Below are 18,325 nucleotides of genomic sequence, written 5' to 3' on the forward strand. Positions count from 1 at the left end.
TAGTAACTGCATCAAGGGATTAAATAGTAGCTTGCACATGAACCCATTAAAATGAAAACACATTATACATAGTAATCTTTCCTAATGTATCTGTAATCGAAACTTGAGACAGTCTGCACGTAAGAAGTTGAATGATGCATTCCTTTAGCCAACAAATGTATCACTGGTGTTTTTATAAAAAGACAAGGAAGCAAAATGTATGTTATCTACGAGGACAGCTACAAAATGACAAATAAGGAAGAACATTTATAAATACTAGCATGTAAATTCAAGATACATACAAAAACCTGTACACTAATTTACATAGTATGAACCCCATTTGGTAAGAAAAAAGGAATTATGGATGGTAAAATACTCGTAAAAGTATCTAGAAGTTAAGATTACAGAGTTTTCCTTTTTAGTGTTATTTTATGTTTCAGCCACAAGCATTTATAAATTAATAATAATTACATATTAGTGATAATTTACCTCTGAAATTGGTCAGGAGAGAGGAGGAGATACCAAAGAAAAAGAGGAAAAGAGAGAGGATTTGAGCCTCAAGCAAAACAGGGGTGACACCAGGTGGGAAAGTCACTAAATGCTTGATGATCAGCCACCAGCCAAGCTTTCTGCACTCCGACCAGCAGTTAATATTCAAATTAAGCTTTTTGTATTCTCATTGAGAAATACAGTATAAGTTAACCACGACTCTGACTTTCTAAAAAGCTGCACTACTTTTCCATAATTTGGACTTAGCATTAATTCTGAGACGGTCTTTCTCTAGCTCACCCCCCCCCCCGCCGGCATCCCACTTGAAATTATCTCACGAGGCTAAATTCAAAGGCATCTGTGCAAAGGCTTTGCAACACCCCAAAAAGTGCCGGAGTGTGCACAGCTGGACCAGGCTTGAGAGGAAGCGTGATAAGCACACCGACTGTTCTGAGGAAAAGTGAGTTTTACTTCTGCTCCCTGTCAGTGAAAGTGCATGTGTTTATTACAACGTGTTGACATGAAACTTCATACTTTAAAAACTGAACAGTATTTTTTGGTTTTTGTTTTTAATTTTCTAGTTGACTTCCAAGGTTGGATTAGTTTCAGGTGTACAGCAAAGTGAATCAGATATATATATATACACACACCCATTCTTGTTTCACATATTACACACCACTGAGTAGTGTTCCCGGAATACTCTTTTTGAACACAGTCCTTCTGAATGCAGTATTGACTGTTCACACATGTATGATTTCTGCCCGAAACCGCTATTTGGTTTTGCCTCTGAAACAATCTCTCCTTTTATATCCCTACCTCTAAATTCATCTTACATGGAGCTGAGACCATGAACACAACACAGGCCATTCATTCCCTGTTTCATTTGCCAATCCAAGTCATTTATTCCTAATTTTAAACATGCTTTCTTAAACAAAACAAAACAAAAAAGCATTCAAGGGACTAAATGCACGGAAATGGAACTTGCCCAAGAGTTTCATATGTACAGATTTAAAAGACATCTGTGTAGTGATCCAGGAATCAGATTACTTGTCATGGGTTTTTTTTTTTAAGGATGGTAGAAAGACTGGGTGTAACCATGGCAATGTTCCATCCTAAAACACGAGTCTCAGACAAAACCCCACAGCCTAGAAACATCAAGGAAACCAAAGCCCTAGACTTCCGATGGAGAATTCAAATTTACATGACATAGAACAGCTAAAAAGCCCCTTTCTCCACAACAGAAAAAAAAAAAAGCGCTACACAGAGGGGGGGTCTTTTGCTTTTACTCCCGGCAAGATGGGTTTTATTCTGTGAAAGAAAACGCTTGTCAGCACCTATAGAAATAAGATGCGTGTCTAAAATTTTCCTCAAAAGGACTGTTACTCAGTAGCAAGATTCGGCCACTGTCTCTAGATAATCGCAGTGTGGCATTTACCTCCTAAAGTAAAGCTGGATGTCCCCCCATGTACTGGCCGAAAGGAGGTGGTGCTTTGGGGGGCATGGGTCCCTTCTTCTTGGTCTACACTCAACGGGAAGCCACTGAAACTTGGACACATTCATGTAAAGACAATAAACCCTCTTTCGCCAAAGAAACAAGTATGGACTATCAACACGGAGGTTTATTAAGGAACTAGTTTATTAATTCAACAAATATTTGCCCTATGCCTGCCATATGGTAAACCCTGCCAAGCACTAGGCAAGACCCCTCATTTTAAAGAACTTACATCTAATTTAGTGAGTAGTAATTATAATCTTAAACTGTGAGAAGGAAATAAAGCAGGGAGATGTGAGCAGGTGACTGGCGAGTCGGGTGAGAGGCTACAGGAGACCGAGCAGGATTGAAGATGCAACCTCTTGAAACAAAGAAGGACCCCCTGGTGCCCCCAACTCCCATGTCCTCCACCTGGCTTTTGTCTGTTAAAAAAAACAACAACAACAAAAAAAAACTTTAGCCAAAGAATAAGTCGAATCAGAGAAAAGAGAAAAGGCAGACACAAAGGAGGAAAACAGTCAATGAGACAAAACAATATTTTAATCGTGAGGCAAAGTCAAGCAGCTGCCATTCCTCCTCGAGGGCCACGGGTCACATTCTGAGCCACGTCCTGTGAGCTGTTTTATAGACACGAAAATCCCCGCGGGCAGGAAGACATCGGCGAGATGTGATGACCAGACCGGAGCCGTGACATCGGCTGCCGCAGCTCTGAGACCTGCCCTCGACGAAAATGGAAACAAGCCCATCCTGGACGGAAGATGAAGTCAGGGTACTTGAAACAGTCAAGACGACACAGGCCCGACCCCAGGACCAGTTTCAGGAAGACCCAGAGCTGAAACTGCTGGTCGGCCCGGAGCCCCTCCCTCACCCTCCTGCCCACGGGCTGTCAGGGGTGCCGGCGTGGCCCTTGGACACGAGGCCGCCGTCCGTCCACTCCCCGGCCCGCTGCAGGCCCCCGAGACAACACCAGCCTTCCTTCCTAGCAGTCTTGCCCCTTTGCTGGCTTCAGCGCAGCGAGCGGCCGGCCCCCACCTTCGGTGGCACTTTGGGCCAAGACCGGGAAGCCAGCAGGGTGAATAGATACCGGCCAAGAGGGGGAGAGAGAGGTCCTGGCAGCGAGACATCATCTCAAGTGGCTGTGAGACCCGCGCGAGCTTGGGGAATTGACACAGGGGAGGAGCAGGTGACCCTGAGCTTCAAGAGCCCCGGCGGAAAAGTGGGGAGGGCGGGTCAGGCGGGGCGCGCAGGCCCCGGGACGAGTCTGGGTTTGATTTCCCGTAGAAGGAGACACGCCGCGATGGTGTGTGCTCTGATCGAGGTCCTGAAACGTCACTGTCTTGCTTCAGAGGCGAAGGAATCGAAGCAGAGAGGCCACGTGGGCCGTCTTGGGGACGGGCACGGAGATGCAAGGCAGACAGGAGCCTGCAGCACATTTTATGGCAAAGTCGACAGGGAACACTTGCCTTCCCCACCCCGAGATTGATTAACTGCAGAAACGCGCGTCATGGCAGGAGCAGGTGCCAGCCGACCAAGCCTTCATGGTTCTCTTAAACTGTGGCGGCAGAAAATTCCATCATCTGAGAATTAACGAAAAATCCTCCTCCTGAGGCCAAAAACAGACAGCTTGGACATTTGCAGGAAAAAGTCATAGCCATTTCACACATGGCTTAAAAAACAAAAAATCAAGGAGTTCCCGTCGTGGCGCAGTGGTTAACGAATCCGACTAGGAACCATGAGGTTTGCGAGTTCGATCCCTGCCCTTGCTCAGTGGGTTAAGGATCTGGCGTTGCTGTGAACTGCAGTGTAGGTCGCAGACGCGGCTCAGATCCCGTGTTGCTGTGGCTCTGATGTAGCCTGGCAGCTACAGCTCCAATGAGACCCCTAGCCTTGGAACCTCCCTATGCCACAGGAGCGGCTCAAGAAAAAGGCAAAAAGACAAAAAACAAAAACAAAAAATCAAAAACGTATTCTGAAGATCTGGGTAAATACAATTTTGCAAGTTTCTTTCTTTTTTAAAAGAAGATTTTTTAAAACAAATAAAAGCTGGTAAGTAGTATGAGGACAAATTCAGAGGTCAGATTATTAAAAAAAAAAATTTAACCAAATAATGTGAAATGTGAAATTCTAGACAAGACTGGAAAAATATAAAAGATTTTGAAAAATACATATGGGTGTGTTAGGAATGGATAAATGAGGGAAGAAAATAAAAAAGAATAAGGTGGGAGTTCCCGTCGGGGTGCAGCGGACACGAATCCGACTAGGAACCATGAGGTTGCGGGTTCGATCCCTGGCCTCACTCAGTAGGTAAAGGATCTGGCGTTGCCGTGAGCTGTGGTGTAGGTCGAAGACACGGCTCAGATCCGGCGTTGCTGTGGCCATGATGTAGGCCGGCAGCTGTAGCTCCGATTTGACCCCTAGCCTGGGAACCTCCATATGCCACAGGTATGGCCCTAAAAAGACAAAAAAAAAAAAAAAAAAAAAAAAAGGAAGAAGAAGAAGAAGAAGGTGGAAGAGTACTGGAGATGATCAAGTGTAAATACTACACCAGCAACAAAAAATTACACTCAGAAGAGAAATGCACTGAAGGTCTGAATTTCAAGTAACACAAAAACAATGAATTTCACCCAAATGTCACAGTTTCTGGCGCCACAGAGAAGGAAATAAAGCCTCTACTCAGGTAAACTCGGTGTATAAATTGGATTTTTATATGGCCAAACCACTGTTCCAATCAGTTCTGTTATTACATTAATTGTGGTGATAATTCCAGAAACCAAATTCACAGGGAAACCTACGGATTCCTCAAGATATCATAACCCTTCAATGAAAACCATCAGAAGACTTTTAAATATATATACGTAAGAGAAAAATACTTTCGAATAACCGGATAAATTATGACACCTTCAAGATGATACCTGAAACCACCGGTGTGGGCCCTGACCATTCAGCCGTCAGATTGAAATCGGACTGGCCAAGCACCAGGGCAGAACCTGGAGGCCCCCAGGTGGGCCAGCCAGTGGCCCTCTCGCTGCTGGAGGGTTCAGTGGGAAGGCAGGAGGAGGACTCAAGAAAGACCCACTTACCCACCAGCAAGGAGGGCTTTTCACATTTTAACCAGCAGCATGGCTGTGGCAGCAGCATGGGAGACACCAGCAAAGCATCGTTTCTGAGCAGAGTCTACACAAGGCAAACTTCTGCAGCCCCTCTGCGCATCACTATTTCATGGCATCCACAGCCCTGCCACAGCGCGCTGTTAAGTGGATCAGACAGCCTACGTACCAGGGAGCCAGCGGGTTCTGCCCCTTCGCATAAGTCGGGGGGTGTGTGTGTCTGTGTCTGTGTGTGTATGTCTGTGTGTCTGTGCAGCAACAGACAGACAGGATGAGAAGGTTTAGAGCCTCTAGGAGGATTGTGGGTGACTTAATGTTCATCTATATTTCGTAAATGTCCTACAATAAAAATAAATACAACTGAAAATATTATGCTTTTACAATATTATAATGATTGGTAGGGAAAAAATCGGGAGCTCCTGCTGTGGCTCTGCAGGTTAGGAACCTGATTCGTGTCCTTGAGGATGCGGGTTCGATCCCTGGCCTCGCTCAGTGGGTTAAGGACCCAGGGTTGCCCCAAGCTGCAGGATAGGTTGCAGATGCAGCTCAGATCCCCGGTTGCTGTGGCTGGCTTTTTTATTAGGTGAGGAAGCAGCCCCAGAAAGGTGAAATAGTCTTTCCAGGCTATACACTGGTAAGTCTCACTTCTGGCTGATCCCACGGCCAACATTCGACCACGAGGCTGCCCTGACACCACAGAGCGTGTGTGAGCATCATGCCGCAGTATTAGACCTTACAACAGATAACCCAGAAACACAGTGAAGCTATAACCATGTCTTCTGTTCTCCCGTTTTATTCTCGGAAGATTCTAATACTTAAGTTTGCAGCTTGAGCCCCTCTCCGGTGGGAGACAGCAAAAGAGCCACATCAGGGCGGTCCTTTACTGCCCCCTTATGGAAGATGCACAGACACACAAAATCCCGGCCAGCAGCTGCACTGTCATCTTGTCATAAATAATTTCAGGTGTATCTAGCTTTAAGTGATAGATGAGCTTCTAGAACAATGCAACTAGCACAGAAGAGGTATTCGATGAATGTCTGTAGAACTGAACTGAAAGTTTTATCCACTGAATCTCTGATATGTACTAGAAGTTTGGTTTTATGAGAACCCTATGATAAACTATTTGTTTGGTTAAATGACCAAACACCTTTCAATTTAATTTTTATGGTGGACAGAATGGCATATATTATGTTTATTTAAAATTATAAAATTGTAGGGGAGTTCCTGTTGGCTCAGTGGAAACTAATCTGACCAGTAACCATGAGGACACAGGTTCAATCTCTGGCCTCGCTCAGTGGGTTAACAACCTGGCGGTGCCGTGAGCTGTGGTGTAGGCCTCAGATGCGGCTTGGATCCCATGTTGCTGTGGCTGTGGTGAAGGCCGGCGGCTGCAGCTCTGACTAGAGCCCCAGCCTGGGAACTTCCATGTGCCCCAGGTGCAGCCCTAAAATAAATAAATAAAATTATAAAATTGCATCATGTAGCCAACTTTATAAATAAATTAATAAAATCATAAAATGTACATAATAAAATCCTAAAATTTTCATTTTAATCATTTGTGTCAAGCACTTTTGCTTCTTTTTTTATTTTTTTATTCCTCTTATTTTTAGGGCTGCACCTGCGGCATATGGAGGTTCCCCGGCTAGGGGTCGAATCAGAGCTACGGCTCCCAGCCTACACCACAGCCACAGCAACGCCAGATCCTTAACCCACTGAGCAAGGCCAGGGATGGAACACGAAACCTCATGGTTCTTAGTCAGATTCATTTCCGCTGCACCACGATGGGAACTCCCTTCTGCTTTCTTTTTTAAAATTGAAATACAGTTGATTTACAGTATTATATTGGTTTCGGTTGTACAACATAGTGACTCAATTTTTTAATGTAAGTTACTCTCCATTTAATGTTATTGAAGGGCGTTCCTGTTGTGGCGAAATGGAAACGAATCCAACTAGTATTCCTGAGGATGTGGGTTCGATCCCTGGCCTCCCTCAGCGGGTCAGTGATCCAGCGTTGCCGTGAGCTGTGGTGTAGGTTGCAGATGTGGCTCGGATCCCTCATTGCTGTGGCTGTGGTGAAGGCTGGCAGTTGTAGCTCCAATTCCACTCTTACCCTGGGAACTTCCATATGCCACAGGTGCGTCCCTAAAAAGCCAAAAAAAAAAAAAAAAAGTTAGTGCAAAGCAGTAACTCCATTCCCTGTGCTGTGCACTGTCTTTGTTCCTGGTCCATTTTATACAGAGCACTTTGTACGTCTTAATACCAGAGCCCTAGTCCCCCCCGCCTTTCCACCTCCTACTGGTAACGATTAGTTTGCTCTCCGTGTCTGTCAGTCTATTTCTGATGTTATATTCGTTTACTATATTTTTTAGATTCCACATACAAGTGGTAACAGAGTATTTCTCCTCCTCTGCCTCACTTATTTCACTAAGCATGATACTCCCTAGGCCCATCCACGTTCTTGCAAATAGCAGAATTCCATTCTTTTTTTTTTTTTTTTTTGGTCTTTTTGCTATTTCTTTGGGCCACTCCTGCGGCATATGGAGGTTCCCAGGCTAGGGGTCAAATCGGAGCTGTAGCCACTGGCCTACGCCAGAGCCCCAGCAACGCGCGGGATCCGAGCCGAGTCTGCAACCTACACCACAGCTCACGGCAACGCCGGATCCTCAACCCACTGAGCAAGGGCAGGGACCGAACCCGCAACCTCATGGTTCCCAGTCGGATTCATTAACCACTGCGCCACGATGGGAACTCCAGAATTCCATTCTTTTTAATGGCTGAGTAGTATTCCAATGTGTTGCGTGTACCACCTCTTCTTTATCCGTTCATCTGCTGATGGACACCAAGTTGGCATCTATAGCTCTGCAACTGTAAATAATGTTTCTGTCAGCATGGGGGTGCATATATCTTTTCGAATTAGTGTTTTCATTTTCTTCAGATAAACACCTGGGAGTAAAACAGCTCTATCATGGTAGTTCTATTTTTTGTTTTGTTTTGTCTTTTTGCTATTTCTTGGGCCGCTCCCGCAGCCTATGGAGATTCCCAGGCTAGGGGTCGAATCGGAGCTGTAGCCACCAGCCTACACCAGAGCCACAGCAACATGGGATCCGAGCCGCGTCTGCAACCTACACCACAGCTCACAGCAACGCCGGATCGTTAACCCACTGAGCAAGGGCAGGGACCGAACCTGAAACCTCATGGTTCCTAGTTGGATTCGTTAACCACTGCGCCACGACGGGAACTCCTATATCTAGTTTTTTGAGGAAACTCCGTACTGTTTTCCATAGAGGCTATACCAATGTAATCACCTATTTCAAGTACCTTTGCTTATATTTAAAGCCCAAATCTAACACAGTCCAAGTGAATGGTTCAAGTGTCTTTTGATTTCCTGTTCTTTTTTTAAGTGTCTTTGGAGATTAAACAAACAAGAAACTAAGTGTTTTGAGCTCTGCAATAGATAGGCCAGGTCGATTCTCAATAAAATCTATGAAGAACTGCATGGCTTGGAGTTTCAAGAAGGTAAGTGCTATGTCCCAGCTATTTCTCAGACTGATAATGTTGGTCATGATTACACCACACGTGAAAGCCCATGATCTTATGACCCCAAAACAGTGAGGGATTTCTGTAGCTCAGTGGTAAAGGTAATTGTTTCACTACGTCATGGACAAGTGCTCTTCCAAGGTCATGGATAATCTTAGACAAAGGAGTCTCTCCGCACTTCCTACTGAAAAAAATGTTTAAATCCTTAGACCTGGACCTCAGCAGGCTCCCTTCCCCAGCCCTGGGAAAGGCTGCACACATCGCTGAGCTGTGCCAGCACCACCATTCCCACATGTTGTTAAGTACCACAAATACCACTCGCACATGCTGGGTGGATACAGCAAATGAAAGAAAAAACAATCAGCTGGATATTTCCTGGCTTCCCAGGTAGCTCTCTCACGATAACCTCCTACGGGTTTCAGAGCTTTGCCCTTCTCTTCCCATCCCTTTCTCAGTGTATCACACTAGCTCAGGCTCTGACCTTCTTACAGTCACTCATCAAACACCGCATCTCTCTCTCTCTCTCTCTCTCTTTTTTTTTTTGCTTTTTTTAGGGCTGCACCTGTGGCATATAGAGGTTCAGGCTAGGGGTCAAACTGGAGCTACAGCTGCTGGCCCACATACACCACAGCCACAGCAACACCAGATCCGAGCCACGTCTGCCACCTACACCACAGCTCATGGCAATGCCAGATCCTTAACCCACTGAGCAGGGCCAGGGATCAAACCCACGACCTCGTAGATGCTAATTAGACTCGTTACCGCTGAGCCACAACTCCCAAAATACTACATCTCTTCAGCAGTATGTGCAAGTGCTACATGAGGAGCTGGGCACAGAATGACAAGGAACAGAAACATGGGCTGACCTCATGTACCTTACAGTCTGGAAAGAGAAAACAGGCACCAAACAAATAAACACACAGATAAATACACTGACGGACAGCAGATAAGTTTTGACTAGGGAAACCAACGGGATGATTTAAGAGAGAGTCATAGGGGAGTTCCATTGTGGCTTAGCAGGAACAACCCAAGTAGTATCCACAAGGACGAGAGTTGGTCCTCACTGGGTTAAGGATCCGGTGTTGCCGAGAGCTGCGGTGTAGGTTGCAGGTGCAATTTGGATCCCACATTGCTGTGGCTGTGGTGTGGGCCGGCAGCTGCAGATCTGATTGGACCCCCAGCCTGGGAACTTCCATATGCTTTGAGTGCAGCCCCAAAAAGAGAAAGAAAGAGAGAGAGAGAGAAGGAAGAAAGGAAGAGAGGAAGAAAGGAAGAAAGGAAGAGAGGAAGAGAGGAAGAAAGGAAGAAAGGAAGGAAGAAAGAAAGAAAGAAGGAAGGAAGGAAGGAAGGAAGAAAGAAAGAAAGAAAGAAAGAAGGAAGGAAGGAAGGAAGGAAGGAAGGAAGGAGGGAAGGAAGGAAGGAAAGAAAGAAAGAAAGAAAGAGAGAGAGAGAGAAAAGAAAGGAAGGAAGGAAGAAAGGAAGGAAGGAAGAGAGAGAGAGAATTATAGTAAAGACAGATCCTAATTATCCATAGGGAAGGCTGTCGCGTGGAGATGGGCCCTCTGTGAAACTGACATTGAAGACAACAGCTGAAGAATAGCTTGTAGTAAGCTAGGTGAAGAGCTGAGAGCAGAGAAATCCAGGTAGAAGAAATAGCCAAACAAACAAAAAACACCTTTAAGATAAGAAAAAGCACGGAGTGCTATAGGATTAACATAAGACCAGTGAGGATGAGAGATGGGACGGGAAAGTAAAGTCTAAATTATGGGGGCTTTGCAGGCCGCGTTAAGAAGTTTGATTTCATTGACAGAACCACGGGACCAGTAAATGGTTTGAAGCAGGAAAGCAACACGATCTAATCCATGCTTTTAAAATCATACTCCAGGAGTTCCCATGATGGCTCAGTGGAAACAGTCTGACTAGTATCCATGAAGATGCAGGTTCGATCCCTGGCCTTGCTCAGTGGGTTAAGGATCTGGTGTTGCCATGAGCTGTGCTGTAGGTCACAGAGGAGGCTCGGATCTGGCATTGCTGGGGCTGTGGCGTAGGCCAGTGGCTTCAGCTCTGATTCGACCCTCCACCTGGGATCCTCCATATGCCAGGGGCATGGCCCTCAAAAGAAAAAATAAAATAAAATAAAGTAAAATCATACTCCAGCCCCCAAGTTGAGAGTGGTTTGGAGCACAGCAGAGGCAGGAGTTTCAACCACAGTCGGGGTTTGGACCAATGGTGACAATGGTCCTAGAAGGAAACAGAGAATTTAATAGATTTTTTGCAGGTAAGATTAACAGAACCTGATGATGGGCTGGGTGCAGACTGAGCTGAGCAACGCATGAATGGAAGACTCTCCTGTGCCAAGAAGAGGAGGACCAAGGAGCCCATTGCGTGGGGAGAGAGATGCTCCTGAGGTCCCGGGTAAATGTGCCAAGTAGCCAGTATGTGAAACACAATGGAAATGGGTGAGATCACTTCAAGAGTTGGCACAGAACGAGAAGGGATGCAAGACCCGGCTGCAAGGGGAGAGTGAAGCGGAAGACTCCAGCTGAGGAAAGTCTGGAGAGCAGCAGCACACGGAAGTTCACATGTGGTAATGGGAGCCGACAGGTGACCATGCGAATGGCTGGTTAGTCCATCTGATCAATTTCTTTTTTTTCGTCTTTTTGCCATTTCTTGGGCCACTCCCCCGGCATATGGCATATGGAAGTTCCCAGGCTGGAGGTTGAATCGGAGCTGTAGCCTCTGGCCTACACCACAGCTCACAGCAACGCCGGATCCTTAACCCACTGAGTGAGGCCAGGGATCGAACCTGCAAACCTCATGGTTCCTAGTCGGATTCGTTAACCACTGAGCCATGACAGGAACTCCTCAATTTCTTAAGAAGATCTTGGAGTTTCCGCTGTGGTGCAACGGGACCAGCAGCACCTTTGCCGTGCCAGGACACAGGTCCCGTCCCCAGCGAGGCACAGTGGGTTAAAGGATCTGACGTTGCCACAGCCAGCTTGGATCTGATCCCCGGCTCCAGGACTCCATGTGCTGAGGCATGGCCAACAAAGAAAAAAAAATTTCTTGGGACGATCTTAAAGACACATTAAATGCACAAAACCAGAGTGCCGCAGAGGTTTGCCTGCTAGCACGGCGAGCTCACGGCGAAGCGCCGTCAACAGTGTTCAGCGGGAACAGGGCCTTCCTGCCGTCTTTTGAACGCATCACCTGCGTCCCTCTGCCAGGGCTCTGACACTCGCTGAGGTCTGGAGCCCTCTTCCTCCGGTGGCTCCTCTATTCAAGTCCTCGTTCAGACAGCGCTTCCTCAGCGTCCCTCTACCCCGTCCTTCCGCTTTATGTTCTCACAGCACGTTACGCCTGTACGTTCCCAACAACTAGAATGTAAGCTGCGTGACAGCAAGAGTCTTACGCACCTCGAGTTCACCGCCACTTCCCCGATGCCTAGAACAGCGCTTAAAACCCAGCAGGTTCTCCCTAAGGGTATGGAGTAAGCAAAGGGAATGGGTAGTACTGTCCAATGAGCATGGGGAGTCATCGTTTTTCGTGGTTTGGAAAGTATAACATTGACGATGAGAGCAATACGTATTCTAGAATTCCGAACCGTGGTTGGACTCTCCTCATCTCCTAGTCCTGAGGACTCACGAGCTGCCCTGCTGCACGGCTGCCTGCCCCCCTGGGGTCACACTCGGCAATATCACCCTCTTCCTAATGAGGAAGCTGAGCATCTCCAGGGGCCCAACCCCGCTCTACTTACGACACCTAAACATGCGATGAAGGTCCGCACCCTTACCCACAATCACAGCCAGTACTGGGCCAAGGAGCCTGGATCCTTCCCAAGCCTTTCTATGCCACGGGCCACCCTAGGGCTAATTTTCATCAATGAGGTTTTATAATAGATGGTTAACTAACTGAGGGATCACTTGGTTAGGAATAAACAACCTGTTCTCCAAAGCAAATTCTACTAAAAGTGAAATTTGCAACTGCAAATGCAAACCATGTATATACCACACATTTCCAATTTTTAAAAATTGGAGTGCATTTATTAGAAAACATTTCCTGGAGTTCCCGTCGTGGCGCAGTGGTTAACGAATCCGACTAGGAACCATGAGGTTGCGGGTTCGGTCCCTGCCCTTGCTCAGTGGGTTAACAATCCGGCATTGCTGTGAGCTGTGGTGTAGATTGCAGGCGCGGCTCAGATCCCGCGTTGCTGTGTAGACTGGTGGCTACAGCTCCGATTAGACCCCTAGCCTGGGAATCTCCATATGCCATGGAAGCGGCCCAAGAAATAGCAAAAAAAAATTAAAAAAAAAAAAGAAAAAAAACATTTCCTAAATCGTATTCCCTTCTAGACAGTCAACTACCTATTTTTGGAAGGCGGAAGTGCACAGTGGGAAGTAGAATAATTTTCATTAGAAAATGGGCTTACTTTTGATATTTGAATCTGTAAACGTTTTTGAATTTCTCAATTTTAACATTTATTACAACAAATGTCAATAGATACAACGCACGCAAATAAAAGCTTTTCGATACCATTTAAGAGTCCCTCAGCTCAAAGTGTTTGAGAACCGCTGTGGTAAGTTCAGGAAGAGACTAAAAACGGGAAGAAGGTCAGAATGGCTGTGTGAGTATGAAGGCTGGATTTGGCACGCTGACCATAAAGCATAAGGATCAAGTCTGAGATGCGATGTGGGTAAAAACATCAGAAGCCCTACAGCCCGAGAGACGCATGGTATCTTCCCGCCATATACTCAAAACAAAACCTTACGGAACCGTAGAATAAAGGTAAGGAGGCACGGAGTTCTGAGATTTCCTCTTCTTTCTAGCTTTACTGAAGTGTACCCGACAAAAGTGTTACCCATTTAGGTTGCGTCACATGACTTTCTCAAGGCACACAATGCGATGATTTAATACACACATATGCTGCCAAACGACGATCAGGATGACGTTGCTGACACACCTGTCACCTCGCGGAGCAGGGTTTTTGGTGGTAAAACAATTAAGATGTGGTCTTAGCCGATTTCAAGTACACAACACAATATCATTACCCACGAGGCGTTCCCTCGGAAGAGCAATTCCTAGGGCCCCAAAGCTGCTCTAATTCACCCAGAGAAATTGGAAGTGATTTGAAATGCATTATTCTTAAAGCCCTTTTGGTTACCACGGAATATGGGATGTCAATGCAAAGAACTGGAAAGAGGAAAGAATTAAAGGCAACGTCTCAAACTATCTGTTTTCAAGCCCTGCCTCTGCCACTCACTAGCTATGTACCCTTGGGAAAATTATCTTCATCTGTAGGACGAAGAGCATATTGCCTACTGCACAGACTGATCACGAAGGCGACGTGAACTGGCGTGTGTGTGACAGTCACTGCCGCCCAGGGTCCGGCACGTGGCAAGCAGGCGTGTCAGCCGTCACCACTGTCACACGGCTATCCCTCTCCTGGAAAACGCTACGGAAAACAGATGCTTCAGAACTACTTCCACGAAGGGTTCAGAAGGTGGACTGGACACAGAGTCTGATTCCAACGTCGACGTCTGAGGACGGACAGCATGCAAGCCCCACCCTCCCCGAGTCCAGGGCTCACACGTTGGTGCAAGTTCAAACCACACAAGCCCAGGCCGGGTCACGGGAACCCCAAGCCGGTCTCCCCCACCCCACTCCCGCCAGAAAGCCTATAAATAAACTCTTCGTGCCCACGTGCTGTGACAGTCAGTCTCAACATCAGAACTAGTTTCTGGGCAGGGTCCACCCTACAACTGCGAGGTTTTCCCGAGAGAGCGGAACTAAACCAAACCAAAAATTAGTCATAGAAAAAGGGTTAAGAATGTTTGCGGATAGAAAGGGTTAAGAATGTCAGGAAAGCCGCAAGGTCAACCCAAAGGTTCTGTGAGACGCGTGTCACGGTGTGACATGTGCTTATGAGTGTCTGAAAAGCATTTATTACGGCATTTCAAAACTTTCTAAAATATGTTAGTAGCAATAAAATACTTACATCTGTCCCTAGGAAACCGGGGGATCGGTTCCAGGACCCCCTCAGAGACCAAAAGCCACTGAAAGTTCAAGTCACTTACGTAAAATTAGCACAGTACTTGCATATAACTTATGTACATCCTCCTGTACACCTTAGTTTTTTCTGTTTTTTGGTTTTTGTCTTTTTGTCTTTTCTAGGGCCACACCTGCGGCATGCGGAGGTTCCCAGGCTAGGGGTCTAACCGGAGCTATAGCTGCTGGCCTACACCACAGCCACAGCAACGCGGGATCTGAGCCGCATCTGTGACCTACACCACAGCTCACAGCAACTCTCGCTCCTTAACCCACTGAGCAAGGCCAGGGATTCCTTAACCACTGAGCCATGATGGGAACTCCTTCCCATACACTTTAAATGGTCCGAATTACTTAGAATATCTAATGCAAATACTATGCACATAGTTGTCAAAACAATGTAAATGTTTTGTAAATAGTTCTCAATGCAGATTCAAGGTTTTGCTTTTGGAATTTCCACCCTTCCCCCTCCCTTTTTTTTTTTTTTTGTCTTTTTGTCTTTTCAGGGCCGCATTCTAATTGGAGCTACAGCAACGCTGGATCCTTAACCCACTGAGAGAGGCCAGGGATCAGACCAGCAACCTCATGGTTCCTAGTCGGATTCGTTTGCACTGCGCCACGACAGGAACTCCCCCCCACCCCAAATACTTTTGAATCTTCATGGAGGCGGAACCCACAGACACAGAGGACCGACTGTAACAGGATCCGAGTTTCTGTATTTTCATAGACCTCAGGATGTGATCAGTCTATCCATGAAATATACTGATTAAAAGGCAAGAAAGTGTATGGTTGTGGGGAGGGATTCTGTACTTGAATTTCCAAATTCAACATCTGTTTTTTTAAAATACTGACACAATATTTTAATTTAAATAAAATTTAAGACATTCCCATTGTGGCTCAGTGGGTTAAGAATCCAACATAGTGCCCCTGAGGATGCAGGTTCAATCCCTGGCCTTGCTCAGTGGATTAAGGATCCAGCGTTGCCACAAGCTACGGTTTAGGTCACAGATGCGGCTTGGATCTGGTGTTGCTGTGGCTGTGGTGTCGGTCAGCAGCTGCAGCTCTGATTTGACCCCTAGCCTGGGAACCTCCATATGCCACAAGTGTGGATGTAAAAAAAAAAGAAAGAAAGAAAAGAAAAAGAAAAACATTTGTAAGCTTTTGCAAATATTGTCCAAGTTTTTTCCTCCTACACTTGTTCTACCTAGATCTTAAATGATTCAAAATAACCTATATAAGTGTCAGATCTAAAAAAAAAAATCCCAGGGAGTTCCCTTTGTGGCTCAGCGCTTAATAAACCCAACCAGGATCCATAAGGATGCGGGTTTGATCCCTGGCCTTGCTCAGTGGGTTAAGGATCCCACATGGCTGTGGCTGTGGTGCAGGCCGGCTGCTGTAGCTCTGATTCGACCCCTAGCCTGGGAACTTCCATATGCCATAGGCGCGGCCCTAAAAAGCAAAAAATAAAATAAAAAACAAATTTTTTAAATTTTAAAAAATCCCTGCTTTGTAAGGAAAAGCCAGAGAAAGGGGGACTGAAAGAAAATATACCAGAGGGTTAGTAGGACTATTCCTTGGTGGCAGGATCATATATAACTTATTTTTCACTTCATAGTTTTCCAGTTTCTAGATTATCAATGAACAGCAAGTCACTTACATTTTGATGCAATTCTGTGGCTGTCATTTGGTTGCTGTTTTCTTCACATTCGTTGGACAAATGTGAATAGAACTGTGGGTACCGGCATTGAGATGCTTGGGAATCTCAGGCAAATCTTTATCTGTCAAAAAAAAAAAGCCCAGGGATACATATAGTAGACTGAGATGACCTGTAGTCTTCAAAATGATGCTGAAGATCAACCAGAAGTACTCTCATCTTAATTAGGAATTATAGCAAGAAGACAAAAAAAAAAAAAAAAAAGGAATTATAGTTCCTACGAATACAATATAAACCTGTACGTATATGTTTTCAGATCAACCAAAAAAATTTTTAATGAAAAAATTTTTAAATAATGTGGCAGATTAAAATACAGCTTATCAAAACTAAGCCCTGCAGCTTCCGTTCTGGCTCAGCAGTAACAAATCCGACTGGTGGAGTGCCCATCGTGGCTCAAGGGAAACGAATCTGACTAGTATCCATGAGGATGCAGGTTAGATCCCTGGCCTGGTTCAGTAGGTTGAGCGCATCTGGCGTTGCCATGAGCTGTGGTGTAGGTGGCCAATTTAGCTTGGATCTGACGTTGCTGTGGCTGTGGGGTAGGCCGGCAGCTGTAGCTCCAATTTGACCCCTAGCCTGGGAGTCTTCATATGCCGCAGGTGCGGCCCTAAAAAGACAAAAAAAAAAAAAAAAAAATAGAACCTGACAGCTCTAAGTTTTGTCCCTGGCAGAATGAATGAACTTACGTGTATAGTTAAAAGGTGGAAACCACCTCAACGGCACGGCTCCAGGGTATATACCGTTGCAGGGCTTATAAGCCCTCCTCATACATCAGGACGTGTAATCCAAAGCAATCCGAGTTTTCCCCAAAATACTCCCGAGGACCTGGCACGGGCGGCAGTGCCTACCACCCAAAGGAAGCAGATGACTTCCTTCGGGCAGAGTACCAGAGAGCTGCCACCAGCAGAGGTGACAGCATCCCTCCCCGGACGTGAAAAGGGAGTCTGGCAGCCCTTATCTCTTTAAAAAGACAAGAAAAACACAGGAGTACTTCCCATGTGAGAACTGCAGAAATGACCCCCTGGGGTAGCAGACCGGCCTCTTACAGCCTCTGTCGGTAATCCCGTCTGCAACAGGAGTCAGCCATCAGTTTCAAAAGCACCCAAAGTAGGCAAGTCCAGCCCTATGTATTCCGAATAGCTTGTGAAAGTGGCACAAGGCTCTCACGGCAGAAAATGACAGACACCAACGACACGCCTCCCCCGTGCACGAAAACTCGAGTCCCGGGAGTTTCGGTTTCATCCTTCCTTTGGACTTGAGGACAGGCCTGCTACGCAGCGATCTAGCGTTTATTTACTGCTCCTAGGTGATTTTTTTTTTTAATTATGCCTAGTTCCCTGCACTACGAATTCTTCAAAGCAAACACCTATACACTTAAATCATATACCAATTTTCAACAAGAGAACATTACAGAATACATTAAGGCAAAGTCATTTGACCAAAAAAAAAAAAAAAAAAAAAAAAAGGAAAGCAACTAGACGAGGTTAGAGGAGCCACAGATAAACCTGCAGTGGGCGCAGGTGACACGGACACACAGCTGCCGGGCGACGCCACCTCCTGCCCATGGTCCCTGGTCTTGCACGCACAGGAAGGGCCTTGGCCCTGACCCCTCCCTCCCCGGGGCAGGAGCCCACACAGCTGGTCTACCGCCGTCTGTGGGAGTGGGTCTCCCCGTGCCAGCTCAGTGCGTGCTCCTCCGTGCACCCCCGTGGGGCCTCAGGGGTCCTCAGACACGCCCCCCGCTGTGGGTACTCAGACTCCTCCGGGGAGGGGTCGGGTTTTCTGCTGTAGCTCAGGAGGGCTGTGTGCCGTCCATCTGTCCTGCGTCGGCTGCGGGGGAACCTGCTGGCCGTGGGGGACAGACACACACTACTTCTTGGAGCTGATGGTGCTGTCTCGTCTCTGCGGGGTGAAAGCGCTGTTTTCCTAGACAACTCTGACACCAAGTGACGAGCTCTGCTG

At 46.4% G+C, this 18,325-nt stretch overlaps 1 long non-coding RNA gene across 15 annotated transcripts in view; it reads right to left on the minus strand.

The window, feature by feature from the left end:
• Positions 1–18,325, minus strand: part of LOC102161744 (uncharacterized) — a 109,779-nt gene that overhangs the window by 82,389 nt on the left and 9,065 nt on the right. For 11 of the 15 annotated variants that reach the window (XR_014809499.1, XR_014809494.1, XR_014809498.1 and 8 more), the window contains exon 2: positions 16,307–16,427. This is a non-coding gene — a long non-coding RNA (uncharacterized LOC102161744). Of the gene's footprint in view, positions 1–154; positions 2,383–2,522; positions 2,708–4,643; positions 7,089–7,739; positions 7,933–13,917; positions 14,057–16,306; positions 16,428–18,325 lie in introns of those variants that run through there. The other 4 variants (XR_014809501.1, XR_014809503.1, XR_014809502.1 and 1 more) reach the window with 4 other exon arrangements.

The sequence above is a fragment of the Sus scrofa genome, chromosome 7 (genome assembly GCF_054392235.1).
Source record: "Sus scrofa isolate SSC_HxYL_T2T_F1_AM1 chromosome 7, Sscrofa_HxYL_maternal_Yorkshire_Landrace_v2.0, whole genome shotgun sequence".
NCBI lineage: Eukaryota > Metazoa > Chordata > Mammalia > Artiodactyla > Suidae > Sus > Sus scrofa.